The sequence below is a fragment of the Enhydra lutris genome, unplaced genomic scaffold, assembly GCF_002288905.1.
Source record: "Enhydra lutris kenyoni isolate GAN:26980312 unplaced genomic scaffold, ASM228890v2 scaffoldscaffold8, whole genome shotgun sequence".
Classification (NCBI taxonomy): domain Eukaryota; kingdom Metazoa; phylum Chordata; class Mammalia; order Carnivora; family Mustelidae; genus Enhydra; species Enhydra lutris.
The window spans coordinates 8,498,628-8,513,329 of NW_019154092.1; the positions used below are offsets into that span (position 1 = coordinate 8,498,628).

Here is a 14,702-nt window from a genome sequence, read left to right on the forward strand (position 1 = left end):
TACACTTCCCTCACTGCTCTGTCCACACAGGCAGAATTATATATAGGATTTCTGCACCCTCGAACCCTTGTCCAAACCTACAGACATTCTTTTCCAGTTTTTTCTGCTTATATTAACACAAAAGTGCATTTAGAATATGAAATCATGCCTCGATTAAATAATAAGAAGTAATCCTCTTTGAAAAGAGTGGGAAGAAGAGATTTTTAACAGAGTGGGGCTGTGTGTGTGTGTGTGTGTGTGTGTGCGCGCGCGCGCACGCGCGCACACGCGCACATGCACACATGTGTGTGTATGTGTCTGTTTCAGGAAAATTGGGGTTAAAAAAGGAAACCTGAAGTCAGTGGGCACCCCCTTAGGTTGAAGCAGATATATCCAACCCTAAGAGGTGTGTGGGGGTGCCTTCCAGCTTCTCCTGCAAGGTTACTGCCCAAATGTCCTGTGGGAGCTGAAGCAGGCCAGTCCTACAAGGACCCACGGACCCCTTCTCAGGGTCAGATCAGCAGCTCTGCATAGTGGTGACGGTGCGACGACTCGAGGAGCTCTTGTGGCTGGAGCACATTCATAGCATCTGTGAGCTAGTAAAAATGCAGATTCTATGGGGCCACATGCTCCAGAGATCTGGTTTCAAAGGTGTGAAGTGAAGCCCTGGAATCGGTATTTTTAATACATATATTCGATGCAGGTAACCATCTGACCACATGCTGAGAAACCCTGTGCTGGTATTTCTAACAGGGCACCAAGTGTCACACACTCTTCCTTTGCATTTCTTCCTGTTTTGTTTCCTTTTTTTTTTTTAATTTAAGATTTTATTTATTTATTTGACAGAGACACAGCGAGAGAGGGAACACAAGCAGAGGGAGTGGGAGAGGAAGAAACAGGCTTCCCGCTGAGCAGGGAACCTGATGCGGGGAGGGGGAGGGGCTCAAACCCCGGACCCTGGAACCATGACCCAAGCAGAAGGCAGACCCTTAACAACTGAGCCACCCAGGTGCCCCTCCTCCTGTTTCTTTTTGAAATTCCTTCCAATGCTGTATGTGAAATTCTGGATGATAGACGTGTAGAGACAGAGACAGAGACGTACTCTAAGTCCAAGCTGGAGACAGCATCCCACCAAAGGGCTCTCTCGGGGCCAGACTTGTGGGGAAAGGAGAATCTCCCTCTCATCTGAGAGCTAAAGGAAGATATACGTGAGGGTAGAAAGGAGGCCCTTTTGCTCTTGACCGGTCATTCTCAAATGAGAGTAGAAGCACCTTTAGGGGCATTTTGGAAGTTTGCTGGCATGACGGTTGGGTTGTGGGGGCACTTGTGGAATTTAAGAGAGGGTGTCTGGAATGCTAGTGTTGCAATATGCCTGAGAAGAGCTGTTCCATACGCTGTCCAACTTCCAAATGCCCTTCTGAAACATTCCCATGGGTTAAAGACCAAACCAAACCAAACACTGTCACTATCTGAGCCTAGAATGTAACTATCGGTCCGTTTGGGCAGCTATAGCAGAATACCGCAGTTTGGGGGCTTATAAACAATAGAAATTTGTTTCTCACAATTCTGGAGGCTGGAAGTTGGAGCTCAGGGTACCCATATGGTCCCACTCAGGTGCGAGCTCTCTCCTCAGCAGACTGCCATCTTCTCATGTCCTCACATGCGGATATGTGTCTTGTGCTCTCATATGGCAGACCCCTCTGGGGTCTCCTTTATAATGGCACTAATTCCACTCACGAAGCCGCCACCATGCTGAGCTAATCACTTTCCAAATGCCCCACCTCCTGAGACCATCACCTTGGGCATTAGGACGGCACATGAATTTGAGGGTGAGAGAGACATGAACATTGGTTGATAGCACTATTTTACACATAAACACAATACTTTTATGTATAAAGTAGAGTTTTTAGGGTTGTTTTCATAGATACTAGATTTTTTTTTTTTTTGAATGAGAGAGAGAGAGCAGAGGTGGGGAGGGGCAGCAAGAGAGGGAGAGAGAATCTCAAGCAGACTCCACACCCAGCGTGGAGCCTGACACAGGGCTTTCTCCCACAACCCCGAGATCATGGCCTGAGCCGAAATCGAGAGTTGGATGCTTAACAGACAGAGCCACCCAGGCACCCCATACTGGATTTTTTTTTTTTTTTAAGGAATGCAGCTGCAGTAGAAATCAAGACTGATTTAATTTTTTTTTGGAGATTTACAATGACTTCTTCACCTTCCGTCATTTTGTCATCAATGGCAACACCCCTCAAAGTATCTGAATCATCATGATAACACACCTCTATCTGTCTGCATTTTAACAATTGCCTCTATGTATAGAATCTGACTACTCATTTCATATATATATATATATATATATATATATATATATATATATATACCAAGCTATATATGTGGAAATACATACTACTTTGTTATAAATTACTTTTTTATTATTTCTTTTATGTTATCATTAGAACACTATATTAATTTTATAAGATATGTATGATACATAATGAGTGATACACACATAATGATTCTCATTGCAGAACGTAGGGACCTTTGTAAGAAAAGGGAGGTGCTGTGCTCTGACATAGGTGAGATCCAATGCTCCTATGGGGAAACAGCTAAGGCGTGTTGGAGGATGCCCCCTAGTGGTAGGTGTTGTGATGGCACACCCCTTCCCCAGCACGCAGGAAAATGAGTCTCCAAGTGTTGGTGATTCCAAGAGACTTCCTTTCATTAAAAGGGTCAGTATTCCCTTATAAAAGCTTTTGACATGTTTGCAAAATTCATGGTTAGAAATTTGGGCTCCCTTCTTCTGAGAACATAACTGCTAAAATTTTTAAAATTATTTTTTAAAACTTATTTTGGGATTCTAAGCTTGACGCACAGAGAAAATACATTGTTAAATAGGGAAAACTAATCAAATTAGTTTTGAAAGAAAGGCAGGGACCCTTCCTGATAAGCAGCATGTATACTCTGAAAAACTCAGGGAAATTAATGTGCTGTGTTACCACCCCTTCAATTTAGAACATTACAGATTTCACTAGGCAGCTTCTGAAATGTACAGCACATGTGTGTTTGCTTTTATTGTAACTAGTATTTCTATCTCTACCTATACAGTTACTACCTTTCAAAACAGAAATGAGGATGTGAAAAAGAAGACGCCATTAGCCACTTCATCTCACTGGTCTGCTTTCCCAACTTCAGAGCTCCTCTTTCCATATAAAATAAGAGCAGGTTTACAAGGAAAGCAAAAATGGAACAGTGGATTTATAGAAGCTTCCACAGCACATAGTACTTAAGAAATAAGCTTCCTGATTAATTCAGGAAATATGACACTACAAAAGAGCATGCCTATAAATACATTTTGATTACTATTTCTATGTAAAATTACTGTCACACAAACTTCACCAGTGAAGTGATAGAACAACGTGGATTCTGCGTCTCGCCACGATGATTTGTTCATTTACCTTGGAGAAAATAGCTCAGTCTTCCTGGACCTTTGAGGCCTCATGTATAAAATTAGGGAGTTGAACTTAAGTGAGCTTTAATGTATGTCCCAGCTTCATGAATCTGGGGGCTGAGGGGAATTTGCACGTGCTATTTTAATTGTCGGCGTGGGATTATCTGTAGCAAATTGTAGGCCACCTCTCTTCATTCTGAGACAAAATGTACCAGGCAATATAAACCAATTTTAAGAGAATAGTATAATTAAGAAGGTTAATATGACGGAATAAATATGACAAACGTTAGTTATACATATTCCTGATTATCCTATTAGGGCAAACTATTGAGAGTTAATTTTTTTTTTTTAATTTTATTTATTTTATTTTAGAGAGTGTGGGTGGAGATGGGGGGGAGGAACAGAGGGAGCGAATCCCAAGCAGACTCCAGGCTGATATGGGGCCTGACTCAGGGCTCCATCTCATGACCCTGAGATCATGACATGTGCTGAAACCAAGAGTCAAATGCTCAACCAACTGGGCCACCCAGGCGCCTTGAGAGTTAATTATATTTTTTCAGTGGCCCTCAATATTATTACTTAGAATTTCACATTTCACATTTGTCTCTTTGAATACTCCCCACAGGATCTGAGAAACTGAAAGCAAAAGAGGCCTTGGAGAGCATTCCCATTCTGTTCTGTTGTCAGCCCCTAGTTAGGAACCCCCAGCACAGGGACCCACTGGTTGTTATTCTGAAGCAGTCCTCTTGTCTATGATTAGGGTTACCATGATCAGACCATAGAATATTTGAGAACGGAGGAGAGGTGGCTACCTGAGCTGCACCCAGCAACGTGCTCCTTCCTGCTCCCCGACATCGGCCTCGGCCCTCTCACCAGCTATAGAAAATGGTGAAAGAAACCATTTACTATGATATTTTGGGGGTCAAACCCAATGCCACCCTAGAAGAATTGAAAAAGGCCTCCAGGAAACTGACCTTGAAGTACCACCCTGATAAGAATCCAAACGAAGGAGAGAAGTTTAAACAGATTTCTCAAGCTTACAAAGTACTCTCTGATGCAAAGAAAAGTATGACAAAGGAGGCTAAGAGTCAATTAAAGAAGGTGGAGCCGGTGGTGGTTTTGGCTCCACCATGGACAGCTTCGATATGTTTTTTGGAGGAGGAGGAAGAATGCAGAGAGAAAGGAAAGGTAAAAATGTTGTCCATCAGCTCTCAGTAACCTTAGAAGATTTATACAACGGTGAAAGAAGAAAACTAGCTCTGCAAAAGAATGAGATTTGTGATAAATGTGAAGGCCGGGGTGGTAAGAAAGGAGCAGTTGAATGTTGTCCCAATTGCCCAGGCACTGGAATGCAAATAAGAATTCATCAGATAGGACCTGGAATGGTTCAGCAAATTCAATCTGTGTGCATGGAGTGCCAGCGCCATGGGGAACAGATCAGTCATAAAGATAGATGTAAAAGCTGCAATGGAAGGAAGATAGTTCGAGAGAAGAAGATTCTAGAAGTTCATATTGACAAAGGCATGAAAGATGGCCAGAAGATAACATTCCATGGTGAAGGAGACCAAGAACCAGGACTGGAACCAGGAGATATTATCATTGTTTTAGATCAGAAGGACCATGCTGTTTTTACTCGGCGAGGAGAAGACCTTTTCTTGTGTATGGACATACAGCTGGTCGAAGCACTGTGCGGTTTTCAAAAACCAATATCTACTCTTGACAACCGAACCACTGTCATCACCTCTCAGGTCAAATTGTCAAGCATGGAGATATCAAGTATGTGCTAAATGAAGGCACGCCAATTTATCATAGACCATATAAGAAGGGTCGCTTCATCGTCGAATGTAAGGTAAACTTTCCTGAGAATGGCTTTCTCTCTCCTGATAAACTCTCTTTGCTGGAAAAACTGCCTGAGAGGAAGGAAGTAGAAGAGACTGATGAAACAGACCAGGTAGAACTGGTGGACTTTGACCCAAATCGGGAAAGATGGCGCCATTACAATGCAGAAGCACGTGAGGATGATGAACATCATCCCAGGGGTGGTGTTCAGTGTCAGACCTCTTACTGGGGCTAGTGAATAACACTGCTGGCACTTTATGTGCAGTAGTGAATGAGTGCAGGACTATAATCATAGCTCACTACTTGCTATTGTTTTTGTTTTAATATTAAACTACAATAGTGTTTTAAAAGTTAAATGAGGAATAAACTCAAATATAAAAACTCAAAAAAAAAAGAGAATATTTGAGAATGAAGGGACACTATTAATGATGACATGATGTCCAGGCATGAGCTGGACCTGAACAGGCAGCTCAGGCTATAAGGTCACCCAATGACGCATGCACATTCCTCAAGGCAAGAATGTTCTCCAAATTGGATCAGACAGACTCCTGTTTACGTCCAGCTTCACTAAGAATACACGAATTTTTCATTTTGTTTAACTTTTTTTACATATAATTGGATAGAAGACTGTTCGAGAGGGCGCCTGGGTGACTCAGTAGATTAGGTATCTGCCTTGGGCTCAGGTCATGGTCCTGGGGTCCTGGGATCAGCATAAGGCAAGGCATCAAGCTGAAACAGAATAGAGCAACCATTCTCTGTTTTACAAATATATGAATTGGTGAAGCACGGTCTTCGTGCTTTAATGGGTCGTGTTTGCCCTTGAAAAAGACTGTGTAAATATTGAAAAATCATTATATATTTAATGACTGCAAGTCTCTGAGCAGTTAAACCTTTTTAGTAACTGTCCAGATCAAAGCTACTTTGGAGATGATGTGAAATAGACAGTCTTTTAGCTCCACGAATTGCTTTTGTCCTACAGTGACATGAGGATCTTATTTTTTTGCACCAACATAACGCCATTTTATCACCTCGGATACAACATTTGGTGATTTCATGAACTGCCCGTTCCTCTCTGCCATGCAACCTAATTTGTTTGCTTATTTCTGTTTTCTCTGTAGGGTGCTTCTCAAATATCATCAAGGAGTTTAGAAACTTATCAAGTAATGAAAAACGAAATAATCGTGGAGGCATAGAAAGAGGAGATAAAGAAAATAAAAAGTCATTGTTTGGTCAGTATTAACACACTATTTAAAGGATTTAATTGTTTTCATCCCTTAAAAGATAAGTGAAATAGAGTGGAACGGGCTGTCTTTAAAAGTACCATCACAAGCTCTCGGGAAAAGCGTTGCCTAGGCTGAAGGCGATGTTTCAAAAAATGCTACAGAGAAGATTGTTATCTGGGCCAGGGGTTCTCTTTCCACTCTCTAGATGTATTCTTGGCTGTCTTCCAAAGAGGATAACCTTCTCAAGTACAGAGCCACAGGGCAGTATAGAAATCAGCATGCAGTAGGTAGGTGGTAGATCTCTGCCTATTTTCTAACTACTGTAACTCACCACTGGAGCAAGTGGGGGTCAAGACGGAGGACAGCCAGGAACTTTCAGAGCTAGAAGAGAGCTGCCGCCATTACTGTGGCTATCCTTCTGGTCTTTATTCTCAAAGATGAAAAGAATCGTATCTTTGTCATTATCTGGCACCTTGAATATTGCACATACTGAGAACATTCTACATGCATCAGGATTTTATGTAATCATCAAAGTTGCCTTTCTCCTCCTTTCCTTGCTTCCACTCTTGAAAGTCTTTACAAATGTATCATCAAGGTCAAGGGACTGGTTACTTAAAACTTAGAAGAATTGCCAGTCTGTTCAAATCTCTCTTCGGGGATGATGCCTTTCTATCTCTTCACTCAGCAAGATTCTAGAGTCTTAGAAAATGTTCTATCAAGGAGAACATTCTGGATTTCATTTTTGGCTTTAGTCACTGAAAATAATGGAGGCCAAAGCATTCTTTTCTACTATTTCTACACATACTTCCGGGGCGAGAAGATGGACAAGAAGTATTGTCATCCTACAGCTTTTCAAAGAGAAACTCATTTTAATCTCAGTTAATGAAGTGTGGCAAAATCAAGATCACAAAAACCAGCAAAGAATTTGTCCTAGATGCCTGGAACTTGTCAAAGTGAATTACAGAGCAGATTCACAGCCTTTAAAGAATTTGTAAATTCAGGCACTGCTGGGAACAGGTGAGTGTTCTGCTGAGAAGCCCGGATCTAAGACTCAGTAAGCAAGGGCTCCGGCAGCATAGAGAGGCTTTCCTTTTGAATCAGGAGCAGCCCCGACCGGGACTCGCCTGGTATAGGGTTCAAAGAAGCATGAATGACCTAGGACCTCTATCCTATTATTTTCTCTTCTTGTCACTTCCTGGTGTTGGCACTCCCACTGAAAGCGATGACGTATGACATCAAAGGAAAAGAGAAGATTGGCAACCCCTAGTTCCTTCCTTGCTCCTCCTAAGCCAAAGGCTGCGTGTGTGGGGAAAGATGTGCAAATATCAAGGAGCAACAAAATAAAAACAGCTGAGTGAGTTTGGGGCCACGAACATCATGCAAGGGGCAGTGAGAGGCAGCAGTGAATGCTTGCCCCATTACTTCTATGAGAAAGCACAGGCCAGCGACTGTGAGCTGGGGCTCTGGCGCCAGACCCCAACATTGCCAACTTGTATCCTCGGAGGGGTGACCTACTCTCCATGCATCAGTTCTCTTAAAAAATGGTAATGATAATGGTGCCTTACAGGGCTGTTGTGAGGATTACATTTTTAAAAAGATTTATTTATTTACTTATTTTTGAGAGTGAGAGAGAGAGAGAGAGGTTACACCAGGGTTTGGGGCAGAGGGAGGGGTTGAGAAAGTCTCATGCAACCTCTCCACTGAGCACAGAGCCCCACATGGGGCTTGATCTCATAATCCTGAGATCAGGACCCTGGCGGGAACCAAGAGTCAGACGTTTTACCCACTGCAACACCAAGGCGACCCCGAGATGACATTTTAATATGCAGATATTAAGAACACTATTGCTGGGCATCCAGCAAGACCTAAATAAAGATCCCAGCTATTACTAGTGGAGATGAAGGTATGAAGCAATGTATCATTGATTCATGACACAAGCAACTCTAAGTCTGTGCACCAACCAAACTTCCGATGGTAATTTAGCTTTCCTACGTAAATCCACTTCCAGGGAAAGAATGTGCTCGGTAGTACATTTGTTTCTTTCTTTCTTTTTAAAAAATATTTTATTTATTTATTTGACAGACAGAGATCACAAATAGGCAGAGAGACAGGCAGAGAGAGAGGGGGAAGCAGGCTCCCCGCTGAGCAGAGAGCCCGATGCAGGGCTCGATCCCAGGACCCTGAGATCATGACCTGAGCCGAAGGCAGAGGCTTTAACCCACTGAGCCACCCAGGCACCCCGGTAGTCCATTTCTTACTGGAAAATTATGAATAGGTATTCTGATTTGCAAATTTTTTTAAAAAAGGAAGAAAACATGCAAAGAGAAGTAATTAAGTCTGGTCAGGCTTTATGGTGGAGGTAACAAATGAAGCTTATCAAAGGGAATAAGGGGACCTAGATATGCTGTTCTCTTCCTTCTTCTTCCTTTTTTTTTTTTTCAAAGATTTTATTTATTTTTAAGAAGTAATTCAGCAAACCCCACAACACCATTGAGTGCCAGAGCCAAGCTTTGCCCTCAGGAGTTCTCACCCACTGTCGTACCCAGCACTACCTCCCAGCATATGCTCCTGCCTTCCCCACAGGTGGGGCTACCCCGGGGTGGCAGGCATCCAGCAGAACGTCTGGGGACCTTGCCTAGGGGTGACAGGGAGGTGACTTCGCCAGAAGCACAGAAGACAGATGTGTGAGAGAGGCAACAGGAAGGAGAGAACTAACCATCATCAGGCAGAAATGATAACCGTGGATGTCTTGCTTCTTCATGGGAAATTTAATGCCTGATGTCTGCTCTCTGGGTTCAGAAAGCCAGGAGTATTTCTAGAATTTCCATTCATCAGTGAGATGATGGTGGAAGGAGAGTTTTATATTTAGCAGGAATCAGAGATCCTTGGGAGTGCATGGAGTCCATACAGGAAAAATGAGTTCTGCTCAAACTCTATATAAGTTAAAATTTGAAAAGGTGGGGAAGCAGTTTTTTAATTAAAAATGTGAATAGGGCCACTGAGTGAGGAGCGGCACGATCCCTGATCCCTGTATGGTGACCTAGGGAAAGGCTGACCTTGAGCCCCTGAAACAACCAGCTGTCTTTAGGTCCCTTCAGAAGTTTGCGTATGGCCCTAGGAGAGCGTCATTTGAGAGGAGCCAAGGAAGAAGCAATTAGATTCTTTGAGACTTGGGAAAACAGGCACGAGGGAAATGACTTGAGATTTTCCCGTGTCCATTTGACAACACTGCTGTGTTTGGATCTGTTTCCCTTTGTGCTCCATGGTGAAATTCGCAATGGACAAGGGCCAGCCCACCAAGATTGCCCTTGGGTGGCACTTACCTGATATCAGATGAAGAAGCATGACTTTGATCAGTACCTTCAAAAACTGTAAGCATCTCCATCTCAGACATTTATTCAAGTGCAGAGATAATGTGGTCAGATCCAATGCTGATTTAACAAAATGCCTTAGGAAAGCCCTTAATGACAGCAGTAGCCTTTGTAGATGTGAAAATCCTGTGGGCGCCTAGGTGGTTCCATTGGTTGAGCACCTGACTCTTTATTTCAACTCAGGTCATGATCTTGGGTCCTGGGGTCAGGCTCCTGGCTCAGAAGGAGTCTCTCTCCCTCTCCCTCTGCCCTTCCACCCACACTTTCTCTCTCTTTCTCTCTCAATAAATAAATAAATATTAAAAAAAAAAGAAAAGAAAATCATGTCATCAGTGTGCATGGTGTAACTGATGATTTCACATTTGTGTGTGGAATTGTCTTAGCATCTCTTGCCACAGATTTGGATGTTTTCAGTTCCTTGTCCCCCACGGCAGTGTTTCCACATTGAGAACTAAGGAGAGAGTTGTCACAATCCCATCCCTCTGTTTGTCTGCTTTGGAGGACATTGAGGTTTTCCTGCAACTATGTGCTGTTCGAGGGTCGATCGAAGGAGGCAGAAGGATGGCCAGGAGTCTACCTGGAAAGCACTTTTAGAGTACAAGGCTGATGCTTGAGGGAAGAGAAGATGCTTCTCTGTACCACTTTCCTGATCCTTTAAGTTGGTTCTGGGCTCCAGAAGTTTCATCTTTCTCCTCTCTCTGCTTTCCCAATGACTTCTAAGCCAATCAATTCAGAGAGTATGTTTTCCTTGAGCATTGTCTATATGCAACACACAGCCATCACCCATCTCCTTCACAGCGCCCCTATCTCAGCCCCTGAGCTCTATCCTGCACACTGTCCAAGCTCTCGGAAGTTCTCTGGGTGATGACTGATTCCCATGTCCTGTCATTGCAAGGTTGGCTTGCTTTAGGGCACAGCACAGGAGCGGAATGCCTAAGCTGGACTTAGGCATACGAATTGCAACACTTCTGTATTTATGCTGCACAAACAACCGGACCAGATTGTGTACACATTTCAGGGTAAGTCTGAGAGATGCCCTGTCAATCACTAAGAAATTTCTTAAATAAAGGAGAAATGAATTCATTCATTCATCTACCCACCCATTACTTCTACTGTGCAAAAGTATAAGTACGCCTCTCCAAATACATAAACATGAATGTTTCCTTTTCTAATTTTTGAAAAGTAAGGACAGAGAGGGTGCTGGGTGGCTCAGTCAGTGAAGCATCTACCTTCAGGTCAGGTCATGATCCCGGGGTCCTGAGATGGAGACCCTGCCTGGAGCTCCCTGTTCAGTAGGGAGCCTGCTTCTCCCACTCCCCTTGCCCCTCCCCCCTGCTCATCCTCTCTCTCTCTGCCAAATAAATACATAAACTCTTTTAAAAAATTAAAATAAAAAAATAAAAGTAAAGACAGAGAATATACTGCATCATTTGCTGCTAGATACACTACTGATCTCAAATGAGGGGGAAAATGGAAAGGAAAATTTTATACATTTTTTTCTCCTGATTCACAATGTTAATAAAATCTTTGGTCCTATTTACACAGCTTTAAATGGAATGAAATATAAAAATCTTCGTAATAGTGAATTTGGTTGGGTACTAAACAGAAGACTAATTTATTTTCTTTTATTATTATTATTTTTTAAATAGGCTCAATGCCCAGCGCAGGGCTTGAACTCACCCTCCTGAAATCAAGAGTTGCATGCTTCACTGACTGAGGCGGCCAGGTGCCCCGAAGGCTAATTTAAATTACAGAAAATTTATAGGGTTTTTTTTTTTTTCTAATTTAAGAAACCAGACTTTAATAATGTATAATAGTAATGGGAACTAGGTGGGCTCAGTCAGTTAAGCAGTGAAGCATCTGCCTTCGGCTTCAGGTCATGATCCCAGGGTCCTGGGATCGAGCCCCCTCTCCTTCTGCTGCTCTCCCTGTTTGTGCCCTCTCTCTGGCTCTCTCTCTCAAATAAACAAATAAAAATCTTAAAAAAATAATAATAATGGGAACTAGGCAGCCCATGGTCATTGTTGCTTTAACACCCAGTTTGCTCTGCCCCTGGCAAGCAAAGAATGACGTGCCAATGTCCTTCTTGAGGACCAGACTGACCTCAAAATCTCAAAAGACCACAGGGGATCTTGTTAGCTGAGTGAATCTGAGCAAACTATGCCTTAATTTCTCTCCACGTAGCTTCCTTTGTCCACCAATAGCAAGACAATAATAGTGATAAAATCCTCCCCCAAGAACTGTGAGGAAGAGATACTGTATGTCAAAACCTTTTCTACATTCAAAACACACAGACAAGTTCCAATTCATGAGCTATGTGACCTTCTGGCAAGTCACTTAACCTCACCAGTTTCAATTCTCTCCGATTCTAAATTCTCTTTCCAAACAGCCTCCTTGGATTATAGAGAATTGTAATTAGCATATCAAGCACCAGCCTAATTTGTGCCAGCTCCTGCTATCACTGCAATTACACTGTTTATATGTAAATGGCACCCCAAGTCCCTGAATGGTGCCAGGGCACTCAGCTAAGAAAACAGTGTCTAATCTTATTGACACTCCTCCTTTCCTTAGCAAACCCTTGTTCTGGAGAACACAAAGGTACACTTCTGAGCAGCCCCTAAGGCACTGATAAGGTGGAGAAAAAAAAATGCAGTTTGAATTCTCAAGATTTTTCTTTTGGTTGAGTGATAGGAACAGAAATGACCCTACACACACCTTCCTTTAAGAGTACTTTGGGGGGTGCCTGGGTGGCTCAGTGGGTTAAGCCTCTGCCTTCAGCTCAGGTCATGATCCCAGGGTCCTGGGATCAAGCCCCGCATCAGGCTCTCTGCTCCGCGGAGAGCCTGCTTCCTCCTCTCTCTCTGTCCGCCTATCTGCCTACTTGTGATCTGTCAAATAAATAAATAAAATCTTAAAAAAAAAAAAGAGTGCTTTGGAAGCTAATTCTATTTGGATGGACTGTTGCAATTAGCTATGATAGCCAGTTGAAGCATTTTTAAACTGAAAGGAAATGTTCATGGACCTGAACTCACCATCAGGATGAATGTTTATGTCTGGAGGAGGGGTGGGGGGGTGGGCACAAGAGTGCATCCAACAGAAATCTGTATAGTCAGGAAGGTTTGACTGAATGAGTCTTAGGATCTGCTGGTTGGTTCCGTTTCCCACCCAAACATCTGAGTCAGCCCTAGTTAAGGCTCATTCATTTAGCACAAGAATTTTGCCAAACACAGAGAACACAAAAATGACTATTCATTGCTTTGGCCCTCCAAGAGTCTTGTTCAGGAGTCAATTTATAAGCAAGGATGATGTATGATGATCTGTTAGGGGAGATGGGTGCTGCTATGGGGCACAAGAGAAAGAATAAACAGTTTGCCCTGGATGCAGGTAGGAAAGGGCTGGTGAGGAATAGTCGGGAAAGGAGGTGACCATTTTTGTCTTTTCCAAATTTGTGTTCCCCCAATTATTAAGGTTCCCTGCTCCTCATTTTATTTTTTTTTAAGATTTTATTTATTTATTTGACAAGCAGAGATCACAAGTAGGCGGAGAGGCAGGCAGAGAGAGAGGAGGAAGCAGGCCCCCTGCTGAGCAGAGATCCTGATTCAGAGCTTGATCCCTGGACCCTGGGATCATGACCTGAGCCGAAGGCAGAGGCTTTAACCCACTGAGCCACCCAGGAGCCCCCCTGCTCCTCATTTTAAGGAAAGATAGTAGCTCTCGCCGTCTGTCAAGTTTAAGCTCTCCTGTTTGGGAACATGACATTATCTCCAAGCTAAATGTGTCAGAGGGAGATCTTTGTGGCTAATAACTGCAGGCAAATCAGAGGTTTGCTGACTTGTTTGGGCACGTTCCGAGTAAAGGGAACTCGGCAGGGCCGACTCATCAACCTTCTCCTCAGCGGGGGGAAGCGAGGGCTCACCAACAGCTTGGGCTTCCCATGGGGCCAACTGAAGAGGAACTGAGTATGTTCCCTAAACACAGCCCCACAGTTTACAGAGTAAACAGTATGTGGGCTTTTCACCAGGTCACTTTCTAAGCCCCCATCTTTAGGATAGTTGATTCTTTGGAATGAGGCCACTTTGCACCAAGAAGAATGTGGAAAGGTGGTTTGTGGTTAGGTTCTTTCCACTCCCACATAACCCAGCCCGAAGGTGGTTCTTAAAGGTGTCCAACAACCACCATTAGAAGCTTCAGAGCCCCCAGGGCAGTGGTTCTTAAATTTCCCATGTAATAGCACCGCCTGGACCCCGCCCCCAGAGTTTCCCATTTAGTAGGTCTGAGAATTTGCATTTCTAGCAAGTTCCCTAGTGAGACCACATTTTGACCATGACTGCCTCAGAGCGTGACTGATGGCTCTTGCTAAAGCAAACTTTTCAGACAATTTAAGTATGAGACTTAGTGCAATCTTGCATAGTTGATTAGACCAGATATAATAAGAAAAGGATGTTTGATGAAAGATCACCTCTATCTCACTTGACTGAGTGGGTGGGTGACAGGTTTCCCAGACCAGTCTTCATGAAAGTTTATCATACGGGGCATCTGGTTGGCTTAGTCGGTTGGGTATCTGACTCTTGGTTTTGGCTCAGGTCGTGATCTCAGGGTCCTGGGAGCAAGCCCAGCATCATGTGCTCTGTGGTCAGTGGAGAGTGTGCTTGTCCCTCTGCCCCGCCCCACCACTTGTGTGTGCACACTCATGCGCTTTCTCTCTCTCTCTCAAATAAATAAATAAAATCTTTAAAAAATTAAAGTTTATCATGAAATTGTTTTAATTTGCTTTTTTAATCAAGAATGCTAATTTCTTTCCAGAAGAAGTTTGGGAATTACATCATACAGAATTAGATT

The 14,702-nt window shown here is 43.2% G+C and overlaps 1 pseudogene; it reads left to right on the plus strand.

Annotated features, from left to right (window-relative positions):
* The first annotated feature begins 4,315 nt into the window (after positions 1-4,315).
* LOC111142679 lies at positions 4,316-5,504 on the plus strand (annotated as a pseudogene).
* Positions 5,505-14,702: the final 9,198 nt, after the last annotated feature.